The following is a 14,299-nucleotide window of genomic DNA, read 5'->3' as shown; positions in this document are numbered from 1 at the left end:
TCGTTTCATGGGTTGACTTAGGTATACAGAATTCATCCCCAGTCTAATCATACAGAGTTCATTCCCAGTCTAAGATCAGACTGGACCAAGGGTTGTGGCAGCAGGATCGACAGCACACAGGGTGGATCGAGCCGATCCCCGGCTGGCGCATTCCGCCTCTTCGGTCGGCTGAGCATCCGTACACACATTTTGTGGGTTGGCTTAGGCATAGGGAGTTCATTCCATGTCTAAGTCCCAGCCGGACCGAGGGTTGTGGCAGCAGGACTGGCAGCAAGCAGAGGGGGATCGACCCGATCCCCGACTTGCGCATTATGCCTCTTCGGTCGGCTCAGCGCCCCCACGCTCATTTTGTGGGTTAACTTAGGCATATGGAGTTCATTCCCAGTCTAAGATTTGATCTGACCGAGGGTTACGGTAGCAGGCTCGATAGCATGTAGGGGGGACCGGGCCGATTCTCGACTTGCGCATTCTACCTTTCCGGTCGGATGAGCACCCGTACGCTTGTTTCGTGGGTTAGCTTAGGCATACGGAGTTCATTCCATGTCTAAGCATACGGAGTTCATTCCCAGTCTAAGATCAGAGGGTTGCGATAGCAAAACTAGCAGCAAGATCGGCAGCACGCAGGGAGGGACCGGGCCGATCCCTAGCTTACGCATTCTACCTCTTTGGCCGGCTGAGCACCTACACGCTTGTTTCATGGGTTAGCTTTGGCATACGGAGTTCATTCCATGTCTAAGCCCAGCTGGATCGAGGGTCATGGCAGCGGGACCGGCAGCACGCAGAGGGGGACCGGGTCGATCCCCGGCTGCGCATTATGCCTCTTCGACTGGCTCGACGCCCGCACACTCGTTTCGTGGGTTGACTTATGCATACGGAGTTCATTCCCAGTCTAAGATCGAAACGGAATGAGGGTTATGGTAGCAGGATCGACAGCACATAGGGGGGACTGGGCTGATCCCCGGATTGCACAATCTGCCTCTCCGGTTGGCTGAGTGCCCATACACTCATTTCGTGGGTTGGCTTAGGCATACTGAGTTCATTCCATGTCTAAGCCCAGCTGGACCGAGGGTCATGGCAGCGGGATCGGCAGCACGCAGAGGGGGACCGGGTCGATCCCCGGCTGCGCATTATGCCTCTTCGGTTGGCTCGACGCCCGCACACTCGTTTCGTGGGTTGACTTATGCATACGGAGTTCATTCCCAGTCTAAGATCGAAACGAAATGAGGGTTATGGTAGCAGGATCGACAGCACATAGGGGGGACTGGGCCGATCCCCGGCTTGCACAATTTGCCTCTCCGATTGGCTGAGTGCCCGTACGCTCATTTCGTGGGTTGGCTTAGGCATACTGAGTTCATTCCATGTCTAAGCATACGGAGTACATTCCCAATCTAAGATTTTGAGCCACGGTGCACATGCTGGGCTCAGGCATGTGCTGGTGCCGCATTTTTTTGCCTGGGGAACCATCGTCGGAGCATCGTCGGAGAGCCTAACCGGCGGCATTGGTGGTTCCGGCGATTGGGGGGGCCGAGGGGGTGTGCGCACATGATGTGTGATGGGTACTCATACTTGGCCCCTATATTGGCCCCCTATCCCTCATCAAACCTCGAGAACTCACACCCCCTTAAAGGGCATTTGAGATTTTACAGGTTTGCTGCCCGTAGCCATTAAAGTGTCTGAAATGGGGACACTTTTTTCAAACGATCACAAAATCTTCTCCACTTTAAGGTTTTAGCTGAATGTTTTTGTGCATGCCAACAAAAATACAAGGATCACCTCTACCAAAATTGGAGACAAAACTCTTTCTAAAAAAATTTTAAAAAATCCTGAACCGCAAAAGGTTTTAAAAATCATGAAATATAGAAAACGGGTCGTCTTGCCACGAAACTTCACATGAAGGCTTAGGGGACCATTGTATTAATTTACAAGCCATAAAAATGGCATTGGCATTGCAGAAATATGAAGATGTGCTTGAACCCACCTACCACCTATTCGATCCCCGGCTTGCGCATCCTGCCTCTCTAGTCGGCTGAGCGCCCGCACGCTCGTTTCATGGGTTGACTTCAGCATAAGGAGTTCATTCCCAGTCTAAGCATACGGAGTTCATTCCCAGTCTAAGATCAGACCGGATCGAGGAATGCGGCAGCAGGATCGGTAGCATGCAGGGGGGATCGAACCGATCCCCGGCTTGTGCATTCTGCCTCTCGAACCGGCTGAGTGCCCGCACGATCGTTTCATGGGTTGGCTTAGGCATAGGGAGTTCATTCCATGCCTAAGCCCCAGCCGATCGACGGTTGTGGTAGCGGGACTGGCGGTACGTAGAGGGGGACCTGGCCGATCCCAGGCTTGTGCATTATGCCTCTCCGGTCAGCTCAGCGCCCGCACGCTCGTTTCGTGGGTTGACTTAGGCATACAGAGTTCATTCCCAGTCTAAGATCAGACCAGATCGAGGGTTACGGTAGCAGGATCGATAGCACACAGGAGGGACTAGGCCGGTCCCCGGCTTGCGCATTCTGCCTCTTCGACCGGCTGAGCGCCCGCACGCTCGCTTCGTGGGTTGGCTTAGGCATACGGAGTTCATTCCATGTCTAAGCATACGAAGTTCATTCCCATTCTAAGATCAAACCCGACCGAGGGTGTGGCAGCAGGATCAACAGCATGCAAGGGGGATCGGGCCGATCCCCGACTTACGCATTCTGCCTCTCCGGTCGGTTGATCGCCCGCACGCTAATTTCATGGGTTGGCTTAGGCATACGGAGTTCATTCCATGTGTAAGCCCCAGCCGGATCGAGGGTTGTGGCAGCAGGACCGGCAGCGAGATCGCTAGCATGCAGAGGGTGACCGAGCTGATCCCCGGCTTGCAGAATTGCCTCTCCGACCGGTTGGGCGCCCGTACGCTCGTTTCATGGGTTGACTTAGACATACGGAGTTCATCCCCAGTCTAAGCATACGGAGTTCATTCCCAGTCTAAGATCAGATCGGATCAAGGGTTGTGGCAGCACACAAGGGGGACTGGGCCGATCCTCAGCTTACGTATTCTACCTCTCCGGCCGGCTGAGCGCCCGCACACCCGTTTCATGGGTTGGCTTAGGCATAGGGAGTTCATTACGTGTCTAAGCCCAAGTCGGATCAAGGGTTGTGGCAGTGAGACCGACAACACGCAGATGGGGACCGGGCCAATCCCCAGCTTGTGCATTACGGCTCTTCGGCTGGCTCAACGCCCGCACGCTCGTTTCATGGGTTGACTTATGCATACGGAGTTCATTCCCAGTCTAAGATCGGGTCAGACCGAGGGTTGTGACAGCATGATCGACAGCACGCAGGGGGGACCGGGCCGATCCCTGGCTTGCGCATTCTGCCTCTCCGATAGGCTGAGCGCCTGGACGCTCGTTTCGTGGGTTGGCTTAGGCATACGGAGTTCATTCCATGCCTAAGCATACGGAGTTCATTCCCAGTTTAAGATTTTGAGCCACGGTGCACATGCTCAGCTCGAGCATGTACTGGTGTCACATTTTTTTCATGTGGGGCACTATCATCGGAGCATCGTCGGAGAGCCTAACCGATGGCATTGGGGGTTCCGGTGATTGGGGGGTCGGGGGGGTGTGCGGACATGATGTGGGATGGGTGCTGGTACTTGTGTTACGAGTTCTGACCTTAGACTCAGAAACCATACGGCCTTAGGCTTGGAATCTCCTCCTTTATGCCTAGGTCAGCCTAAAACACAAGTGTACGGGCACTAGAACAACGGGAAGGGCTGATTACGCAATTTAAAGAGAAACTGTATAAGAAGGTAGAATTCTGAAAATGCTCTTGTATTCACTGAAACGAAAGTGTTTGATGGTGTACAAATGCGGAAGGAGCAGCCCTCTATTTATAGTTGAGGCTCCAGCTTACACTTAATGGCAATATCCCTAGAATAAAGGCTAAAATCATGGGATTATACGGATTACAATCAATCAGGATGCTAACTCCTGATTTTCATGGTCAACCAAATCTGCCAGGATACTGCTGCTGATCCTGCCTGCTTCCAAAAGCTTCCCTTGTGTGTCCAGCACCTTGGGCCCTTTTGGATGTGGTACGAGTATGCCAGGCTTTGGTCTCACGGGCTAGCCTGCAAGTTGGGCGGGTGTTTTGAACTGTTTGCTAGGCTTTGCACGCAGATACCCACTAGCACACCTGATCTGCGGGCCTCAACCTCTGGCTCGCCTACTGGTGCACCTGATGTGCCTAGTGCGCCCACCCAGTGCATGACATTCTCCCCTACCTGATTGCACAATGCCCTCATTGCATCTTTTGCATGGTACTACCTGATCTGGTCCCCGAACGGCCATAAGTCATCTGCTAGTTCCCAGCTTGCCTCACTATCTAGAAGTCTCTTTCAGCGTACCAAGTACTCTTGTCTTGGCTGATAGTTCTTCCGTCTCACCTTTCGGTCAGCTATGATGCTATGGACCTCCTTCTTATATGAGGCCCTTACTCCCAATGGTGCACGCTTTGACTCTGCCCGTCCTGGATCTCCCTCATCCTGATGGAACAGCTTGAGCATGCTCACATGGAACACCGAGTGTACCCTCTGCTTGGGTGGCATATCCAGCTTGTAGGCAACCTTGCCTACCCTCTTGATTACTCGAAAAGGTCCCTCATACCTCCAGACTAGGCCTTTGTGCAGCCCCCTATGGTGCACAATGGGATGCAGCTTCACCAACACCAAGTCTCCAACCTGGAACTGCATGTCCCCCCTATTCTGGTCTGCCCACTTCTTCGACCTCTTGGCCGCCTTGTGTAGACAAACTTTGGCCAAGTCAGTTTGCTCCTACCATGCCTTGGCAAACTTGTATGCTGCTGGATTTGGCCCTGTATAACCTACAGCAATCAAACTGGGTGTTAGTGGTTGTTGCCCTATCACAACCTCAAATGGGCTCTGGTTCATTGCCTCACTCCTTTGCAAGTTATAGGAAAACTATGCAATATCTAGCAGCATTGGCCAGTCCCTTTGTGTGGCACTCACATAGTGCCTGAGGTAGACCTCCAATAGTCCATTCACTCATTCTATCTGCCCATCGGTCTGTGGATACATGCTGGTGGAAAAGTTCAAGTCTGACCACAATAGCTTGAACAACTCAGTCTAAAACCTGCTCGGGAAATGCCTGTACCGATCACTAACAATGGTCCTTGGCACTCCCCAGTACTTAACCATGTTTTTCAGGAACAATCGAGCTGCCTCTTCGACTGGGCACTTCTTGGTTGTTGGAATGAAGATTCCATACTTGGAAAACCTGTCCACCACTACCATGATGCTTCCAAACCCTTCTGCTTTGGGTAGACCGACTACAAAGTCCAGAGAAACACTCTCCCATGGTCGTTCTGGCACTGGCAATGGCTCCAAGAGATCACCTGGTTTCTTGAGCTCCACCTTGTCCTATTGGCACACAAGCAAGTCTTTACATAGGCCTCCACATCGTCCCCTATGTGCAGCCAGTAGTACCGATCCTCGATCAGCGTCAAGGTACGTCTCACTTCGGGGTGTCCAGCCCACCTTGAATCATGGCATTCTTGCAAAACTTCCTTGCGGAGCTTCCTGCGCTATGGCACGAACAGTCTACTGCCCCTGGTGTACAGCAAGCCATCCTACAAACAAAACCACCTAGTCTTACCTTGCTGGGCATACTCCATCAAAGCCTTGGCTGTAGGATCATGCGCAAGTCCCTCTTTGATGCATGACACCAGTGACCCCTCTGGTTGGCTAATGGCAGCAAGGTTAGCCTTTTGACTCAGGGCGTCTGCCACTAGGTTCGCCCGCCCCGACTTGTACTCCATCTAGAAAACAAATTCCGTAAGAAAATCTTGCCATCTCGTCTGCTTGGGGGACAGCCTCTTCTGCATCTAGAAGTAGCTGGCCGCCACATTGTCCATCCTAACCATGAACCTCAACCCCAACAGGTAATGGTGCCAAGTGCGCAAGCAGTGCACCACTGCAGTTATCTCCTTCTTTTAGACCGTGTACTTACGCTCAGTCTCGTTCAACTTCCTGCTCTCGAATGTGACTGGACGTCCCTCCTGTATCAACACGCCCCCTGTGGCAAAGTCTGATGCATTCGTATGCACCTCATACGGCTTGGCATGGTCTGGCAAGGCCAAGATTGGCTCCTCGGTCACAGCCCGTTTCAACCTGTCAAAGGCTTCCTGGCACCCTGCGCTCCACTTCCATGCTTTCTTTTTCTTGAGCAAGTTAGTCAATGGCGTGGCTATTGCTGAGTGACCTTTGATGAAGTGCCTGTAGTAGTTAACCAGCCCAAGGAACAATCTCAACTCAGTGACCTTGGTTGGCGGTTGCCACTCCAGGATGGCATGTATCTTGCCTTCATCTATGCGTATCCTGCCACCTCCCACTATGTGGCCAAAGAACGGGATCTCCTGCTGGGCGAATGAGCACTTCTCCCTCCTGACAAATAGCTTGTGCGCCCGCAACAACTCGAACACTTGTCTCAAGTGGTCTACATGCTCACCCAAAGTCTGGCTGTAGATCACAATGTTATCCAAATAAACCACAACAAACCGATCAAGGAATGACTGAAGTACCTTGTTCATAAGGGTGCAGAATGTTGCTGGGGTGTTCGTGAGTCCAAAAGCCATCACCAAGAACTCATACGAACCATACCAAGTGACACATGCTATCTTTGGCTCATCTCTCTCCGCGATCCTGACTTGATAGTAGCCTAACCTCAAATCCAGCTTAGTGAACCACCTTGCGCTCCCAAGTTGATCGAATAAGTCTACAATGAGTGGGAGGAGGTACTTGTTCTTGATGGTTAGCTTGTTCAAAGCCTGGTAGTCTATGCACAGTTGTAACGACCCATCATGCTTGCAATGAAATAGAATCGATGCACCATAGGGTGCCTTCGATGGCCTGATGAAGCCAACATCAACTAACTCTTTGAGCTGCTTCCTCAACTCCTCCAACTCTGGTGGAGACATTCGATAAGGGGCTCTAGCTGATGCCTTGGCCTCGGACACCAGCTCAATCTTATGGTCCACCTCCCTCTTAGGTGGTAGCTTGCTAGGTAGCTTTGCGGGCATCACATCACTAAAGGTCTTCAGCACCTTTACCACCTCCAAGGGTGACTCGGTCTCCTTTTCCCTTGGCTCATGATATTTTAGGGCTGCCAAGAAGGTGTCTTCTTGTCTGCTTACCGTTTTGGCAAATTGGATGGCTGACACCACCCACGACCAAACTCCAGACCCTCTCCTCAATGGCACTAGGCATTGGCACCGTGCATCCAAGATGCAAACACAATCGGCAAAAGGCACTAGGAGAGCGTTAATCCAAACAAGGAAATCCAACCCAATCACAAACTCATAGTCGTCAAGCGGTATTACCTCAATGGTCTCCTTGCCTTTCCAGTCTCCAAGCTACAACTCCAGTCCTCGCGCTACTCCAATGGCTGGAACTTCATTGGAGTTCACCGTTTTGATGGTACCAGTCCCTTTCTGCACCTTTAGTCTGAGCTTTCGGGCTCTATCACCTGAAATAAAAAGATGTGAGGCACCTGTGTCCACCAGTGCACTCACCTTCTGACCCGCAACCATCAAATCCGTAAACATTAAGCCCTTTGGCTTACGGCTTCCCCTACTTTGGACAATATTGAGCACCAACGACCCAAGCTTTACTGCCTCTGACTCTGGCTCCTCATCAGACTCCTTGTCTATAGTAGCAAGCTTGCCTTTCTACAGGCAATTGTGCGCTATGTGGCTCCCTCCACATAGGTAGCATGCTAGTGGCTCTCGGTCCCCCTTTGCTTTCCACTTACCTGCTGGTGGCTTTCTCTCGCCATCCTTGGTTGAACGGTCTCGATCTCCATCCTTGGACTCCCGATCACAGTCCTTCCCCTTGGACTGCTTCTTTCAGTCCCTATTGTCCCTACCCTTACCCTTGGGCTTGGTAGACTCGAACTTGTTTAGAGGCTTGAGCTCTATCAAGGCCTCGACAGTAGTCATGCCTTTAGCCAAGTCATCAACTCCTCTCCTTTGTAGCTCATGCTTCACCTACGGCTTTAGCCCATCCATGAAAGCAAATAAGGCATCCTTCTCACCTAGATCCGAGATCTGTAGCATCAGTTTAGAGAATTTCTAGACATACTCCCTTATGTCCCCTTACTGGCTCAGCTTGCGCAACTTTGCCTGTGCCTTATCATCGGCATACTCTAGGTAAAATTGTTCTCTGAACTCCTTTTGGAACTCTGCCCAGGTTCCAATCTTGGTCCTCCCATGCCTGACATCATCACACTTGTGCCGCTACCACAATAAGGCTACATCAGGGAGATACATAGCAGCAGTGCTTACCTTTATCACCTCGTCTTGTATGCCCATGGCCTGAAAGTACTGCTCCATACCCCAAAGGTAGTTATCTACTTCCTTGGCCGCCCTAGTCCCCTTGAACTCCTTAGGCTTGGGGACATCCAATCTGGACTTGGAGACTCCAGCAAACAAGCCATTCCTAATGGCAATCTTGCAAGCAACGAGCTCACTGGTAAGCTCCTTCATCCGCTGGCGCATGGCCTCCATGCCATTGCGCAAGGTTAGCACTTCAGCCTTCACGGTCTGATTCTTTTGGGTGAACACATCCAAGCCTTTGTTGAGAGCAGCTTGCAGCTCACTTTGGATTTCCTCCCCCATGGAGTCTAGCGATGCAATGTGAGTCTCTATCCCTTCAAGCTTCTCCCCCATGTCACCCATGGTCACCTCCACCTTGGCCAGCCTACCGTCCATGGTAGACCAGATATCTCTAAAACTGGCTTTCCTCCTTCTTCCACACCCATGCTCCTGGGCCTCTGGTTGTTGGTTAGCAGCGTCACTTTGGGATGCCATCTCCTCTAACCTGCACAACACAAACACGCAGAATCGAACTTGCTCTGATACCAACTGTCACAGGCTCCGACCTTAGACTCAGAAATCGTGTGGCCTTAGGCTTGGAATCTCCTCCTTTATGCCTAAGTCAGCCTAAAACACAAGCGTACGAGCACTAGAACAACAGAAAGGGCTGATTACGCAAGTTAAAGAGAAACAGGATAAGAAGGCAGAAATCTAGAAATGCTCTTGTATTCACTGAAACAGAAGTGTTTGATGGTGTACAAATGAGGGAAGAGCAGCCCTCTATTTATAGTTGAGGCTCCAGCTTACACTTAATGGAAATATCCCTAGAATAAAGGCTAAAATCATGGGATTATACAGATTACAATCAATCAGGATGCTAACTCCTGATTTTTAGGGTCAACCAAATCTGCCAGGATACTGCTGTTGATCCAGCCTGCTTTCAAAAGCTTCCCTTGCGTGTCCAGCACCTTAGGCCCTTCTGGATGTGGTGCGAGCAGCTTGTATGCCAGGCCTTGGTCTCACGGGCTGGCCAGCAAGTTGGGTGGGCGTTCTAAACTCGTTTGCTAGGTTTTGCGCACAGATACCCGTCAGCACACCTGGTCTGCAGGCCTCAACCTCTGGCTCGCCTGTTGGTGCACCTGATGTGCCTGGCACGCCCACCCAGGGCGTGACACTTGGCCTTTATGTTGGCCCCCTATCCCTCATCAAACAGCGAAAACTCACACCCCCTTAAAGAGCATTTGAGATTTTATAGGTTTGCTGCCAGTAGCCATTAAAGTGTCTAAAATGGGGACACTTTTTTCAAACGGTCACAAAATCTTCTCCACTTTGAGTTTTTAGCTGAACTTTTTTGTGCATACCAACAAAAATACAAGGATCACCTCTACCAAATTTGGGAATAAAACTCTTTCTAAAAAAATTTTAAAACTTCCAGAACCGTAAAATGTTTCAAAAATCATGGAAAATAGAAATGGGTCGTCTTGCCACGAAACTTCACATGAAGGCTTAGGGGACCATTGTATGAATTTACAAGCCATAAAAATGGCATTGGCACAGTAGAAATATGAAGATGTGCTTGAACCCACCTACCACCCTTTCGATCCCCACCTTACGCATCCTGCCTCTCTGGTCGGCTGAGCGCCCGCACACTAGTTTTGTGGGTTGACTTAGGCATACGGATTTCATCCCCTATGTAAGCATCTGGAGTTCATTCCCAGTCAAAGATCAGACCAGACCGAGGGTTCTGACAGCAGGATCGACAGCACGCAGGGGGGAGCGGGCCAATCCCTAGCTTGTGTGTTTTGCCTCTCTGACCGGCTGAGCGCCCGCACGCCCGTTTCGTGGGTTGGCTTAGGCATAGGTAGTTCATTCCATGTCTAAGCCCCAACCAGACCGAGGGTTGTGGCAGCGGGATTGGTAGCACACAGAGGGGGACCTGGCCGATCCTCGACTTGCGCATTATGCCTCTCCGGCTGACTCAATGCCCGCACGCTCATTGCGTGGGTTGACTTAGGCTTACGGAGTTCATTCCTAGTCTAAGATTGGACCGGACCGAGGGTTGCGGTAGCAGGATCGATAGGACACAGGAGGGGACCGGATCGATCCCCGGCTTGCGCATTTGCCTCTCCGACCGACTGAGCACCCGCACGCTCGTTTCGTGGGTTGGCTTAGGCATACGGAGTTCATTCCATGTCTAAGCATATGGAGTTCATTCCCAGTCTAAGATCAGATCAGATTGAGGGTTGCGGCAGCAGGACCAGCAGCAGTATCAACAGCACGCAGGGGGGAACAGACCGATCTTCGGTTTACGCATTCTGCCTCTCCTACCGGCTCAGCGCCCGCATGCTCGTTTCATGGGTTGGCTTAGGCATACGGAGTTCATTCCATGTCTAAGCTGTAGCTGAACCGAGGGTTGTGGTAGCAAGACCGGCAGCACGCAGAGGGGGACAGGGCTGATCCCCAGCTTGTGCATTATGCCTCTCCGGCCGGCTGAACGCCTGCACGCTCATTTTGTGGGTTGACTTAGGCATACAAAGTTCATACCCAATCTAAGCATACAGAGTTCATTCCCAGTCTAAGATCGGATTGGATCGAGGGTTACGGCTGCAGGATCGGCAGCACGCTAGGCTTTGTACGTAAATACCCGCCAGCACACCTGGTTTGCGAGCCTCAATCTCTGGCTCGCCTGCTGGTGTGCCTGATGTGCCTGGTGCACCCACCCAGGGTGTGACACTTGGCCCTTATATTGGTCCCCTATCCCTCATCAAACCTTGAGAACTCACACCCCCTTAAAGAGCATTTGAGATTTTATAGGTTTGCTGCCAGTAGCCATTAATGTGTCTGAAATGGGGAAACTTTTTTCAAACGGTCACAAAAGCTTCTCCACTTTGAGTTTTTAGCTGAATTTTTTTGTGCATACAAACAAAAATACGCGGATCACCTATACCAAATTTGGGGACAAAACTCTTTCTAAAAAAATTTTAAAAAATCCCGAACCGTAAAAAGTTTCAAAAATCATGAAAAATACAAAACGGGTCGTCTTGCCACGAAACTTCACATGAAGGCTTAGGGGACCATTGTATGAATTTAGAAGCCATAAAAATGGCATTGGCATAGCAAAAATATGAAGATGTGCTTGAACCCAGTTACCACCCGCTCGATCCTCGGCTTGTGTATCGTGCCTCTATGGTCAGCTGAGCGCCCGCACGCTCGTTTCATGCATTGACTTAGGCATATGGAGTTCATCCCCAGTCTAAGCATACAGAGTTCATTCCCAGTCTAAGATCAGACAGGACCGAGGGTTACGATAGCAAGATCAGCAACACACAGGGGGGACCGGACCGATCTCCGGCTTGCGCATTCTGCCTCTTCGGTCGACTGAGCACCCGCACGCCCGTTTCGTGGGTTGGATTAGGCATAGGGAGTTCATTCCAGTCTAAGCCCCAGCCAGAATGAGGGTTATGGCAGTGGGATCGGAAGCACGCATAGGGGGACCGGGCCGATCCCCGTCTTGCGTATTATGCCTCTTCGGCCAGCTCAGTGCCCGCACACTCGTTTTGTGGGTTGACTTATGCATATGGAGTTCATTCCCAGTCTAAGATCAAACTAGACTGAGGGTTGCGACAGCACGCAGGGGGGAACCAGGTCAATTCCCAGCTTGCGCATTCTGCCTCTCTGACCGGCTGAGCACCCGGATGCTCGTTTTGTAGGTTGGCTTAGGCATACGGAGTTCATTCCATGTCTAAGCATATGCAGTTCATTCCCAGTCTATGATTTTGAGCCACGATGCACATGCTGGGCTCGGGCATGTGCTGGTGCCCCATTTTTTCGCCTGGGGCACCATCGTCGGAGCATCGTCGGAGAGCCTAACTGACGGCATTGAGAGTTCCGACGATTGGGGGGGCCAGGGGGTTTGTGCACATGATGTGCGATGGGTGCTGGTACTTGGCCCTTATATTGGCCCCCTATCCCTCATCAAACCTTGAGAACTCACACCCCCTTAAAGAGCATTTGAGATTTTATAGGTTTGCTGCCAGTAGCAATTAAAGTGTCTAAAATGGGGACAGTTTTTCAAATGGTCACAAAATCTTCTCCACTTCGATTTTTTAGCTGAATGTTTTTGTGCATGCCAAAAAAAATAAAAGGATCACCTCTACCAAATTTAGGGACAAAACTCTTTCTAAAAAAATTTTAAAAAATCTCGAACCGTAAAAAGTTTCGAAAATCGTGAAAAATAGAAAACGAGTCATCTTGCCGTGAAACTTCACATGAAGGTTTAGGGGACCATTGTATGAATTTACATGCCATAAAAATGGCATTAGCATGGCGAAAATATGAAGATGTGCTTGAACCCACCTACTACCCGTTCGATCCCCGACTTGCGCATCCTACCCCTCTGGTCGACTGAGCGCCCATACGCTTGTTTCGTGGGTTGACTTAGGCATATGGAGTTCATCCCCAGTCTAAGCATACGAAGTTCATTCCTAGTCTAAGATCGGACAGGATCGAGGGTTGCGACAGCAAGATCGATAGCACGTAGGGGGGATCGAGCCGATCCTCGGATTGTTCATTCTGCCTCTCCGGTTAGCTGAGCGCCCGCACGCCCGTTTTGTGGGTTGGCTTAGGCGTAGGGAGTTCATTCCATGTTTAAGCCCTAGCCAGACTGAGGGTTGTGGCAGCAGGACTGACAGCACGCAGAGAGGGACCGGGCCGATCCCTGACTTTCGCATTATGCCTCTTCGGTCGGCTCAGCGCGTCCGTACGCTCATTTCATGGGTTGAATTAGGCATACGAAATTCATTCCCAGTCTAAGATCAGACCAGACCGAGGGTTGCGGCAGCAGGATCGATAGCACGCAGAGGGGACCGGGTCGATCCTCGGCTTACGCATTCTGCCTCTCCGACTGGCTGAGTGCCCGCATGCTCGTTTCGTGGGTTGGCTTAGGCATACGGAGTTGATTCCATGTCTAAGCATACGAAGTTCATTCCTAGTCTAAGATCGGACTGGACCGAGGGTTGTGGCAGCAGGACCAGCTGTAGGATAGTCAGCACGCAGGGGGGACCAAGTCGATCCTCGGCTTGCTCATTCTGCCTCTCTGGCTGGTTGAGCGCCTGCATGCTCATTTCATGGGTTGGCTTAGGCATACGAAGTTCATTCCATGTCTATGCCCCAACCAGATAGAGGGTTGTGGTGGTAGGACTGGCAGCGGGATCGACAGCATGCAGAGGGGAACCGGGCTGATCTCCGGCTTGCACATTATGCCTCTCCGACCGGTTGAGCACCCGCACGCTCGTTTCGTAGGTTGGCTTAGGCATACGGAGTTCATTCCATGTCTAAGCATACGGAGTTCATTCCCAGTCTAAGATTTTGAGCCATGGTGGACATGCTGGGCTCGGGCATGTGCTGGTGCCACATTTTTTTCGCCCGAGCCACCATCGTCGGAGCATCGTCGGAGAGCCTAACCGGCGGCATTGGGCGTTCCGACGATTGGGGGGCCGGGGGTTGTGTGCACATGATGTGCGATGGTGCTAGTACTTGGCCATTATATTGGCCCCCTATCCCTCATCAAACCTCGAGAACTCACACCCCCTTAAAGAACATTTGAGACTTTATAGGTTTGCTGCCAGTAGCCATTAAAGTGTCTGAAATAGGGACACTTTTTCCAAACAGTCGCAAAATCTTCTCCACTTCGAGTTTTTAGCTGAATTGTTTTGTGCATGCCAACAAAAATACAAGGATCACCTCTACCAAATTTGGGGACAAAACTTTCTAAAAAAATTTTAAAAAATCCTAAACCACAAAAAGATTCAAAAATCGTGAAAAATAGAAAACGGGTCATCTTGCCACGAAACTTCACATGAAGGCGTAGGGGACCATTGTATGAATTCCCAAGCCATAAAAATGGCATTGGCATGGCAGAAATATGAAGATG

Source organism: Durio zibethinus, chromosome 7 (assembly GCF_047325235.1).
Source record: "Durio zibethinus cultivar Kanyao isolate XHJ-2024 chromosome 7, ASM4732523v1, whole genome shotgun sequence".
NCBI lineage: Eukaryota > Viridiplantae > Streptophyta > Magnoliopsida > Malvales > Malvaceae > Durio > Durio zibethinus.
Note: the sequence above shows the minus strand (reverse complement) of the source record.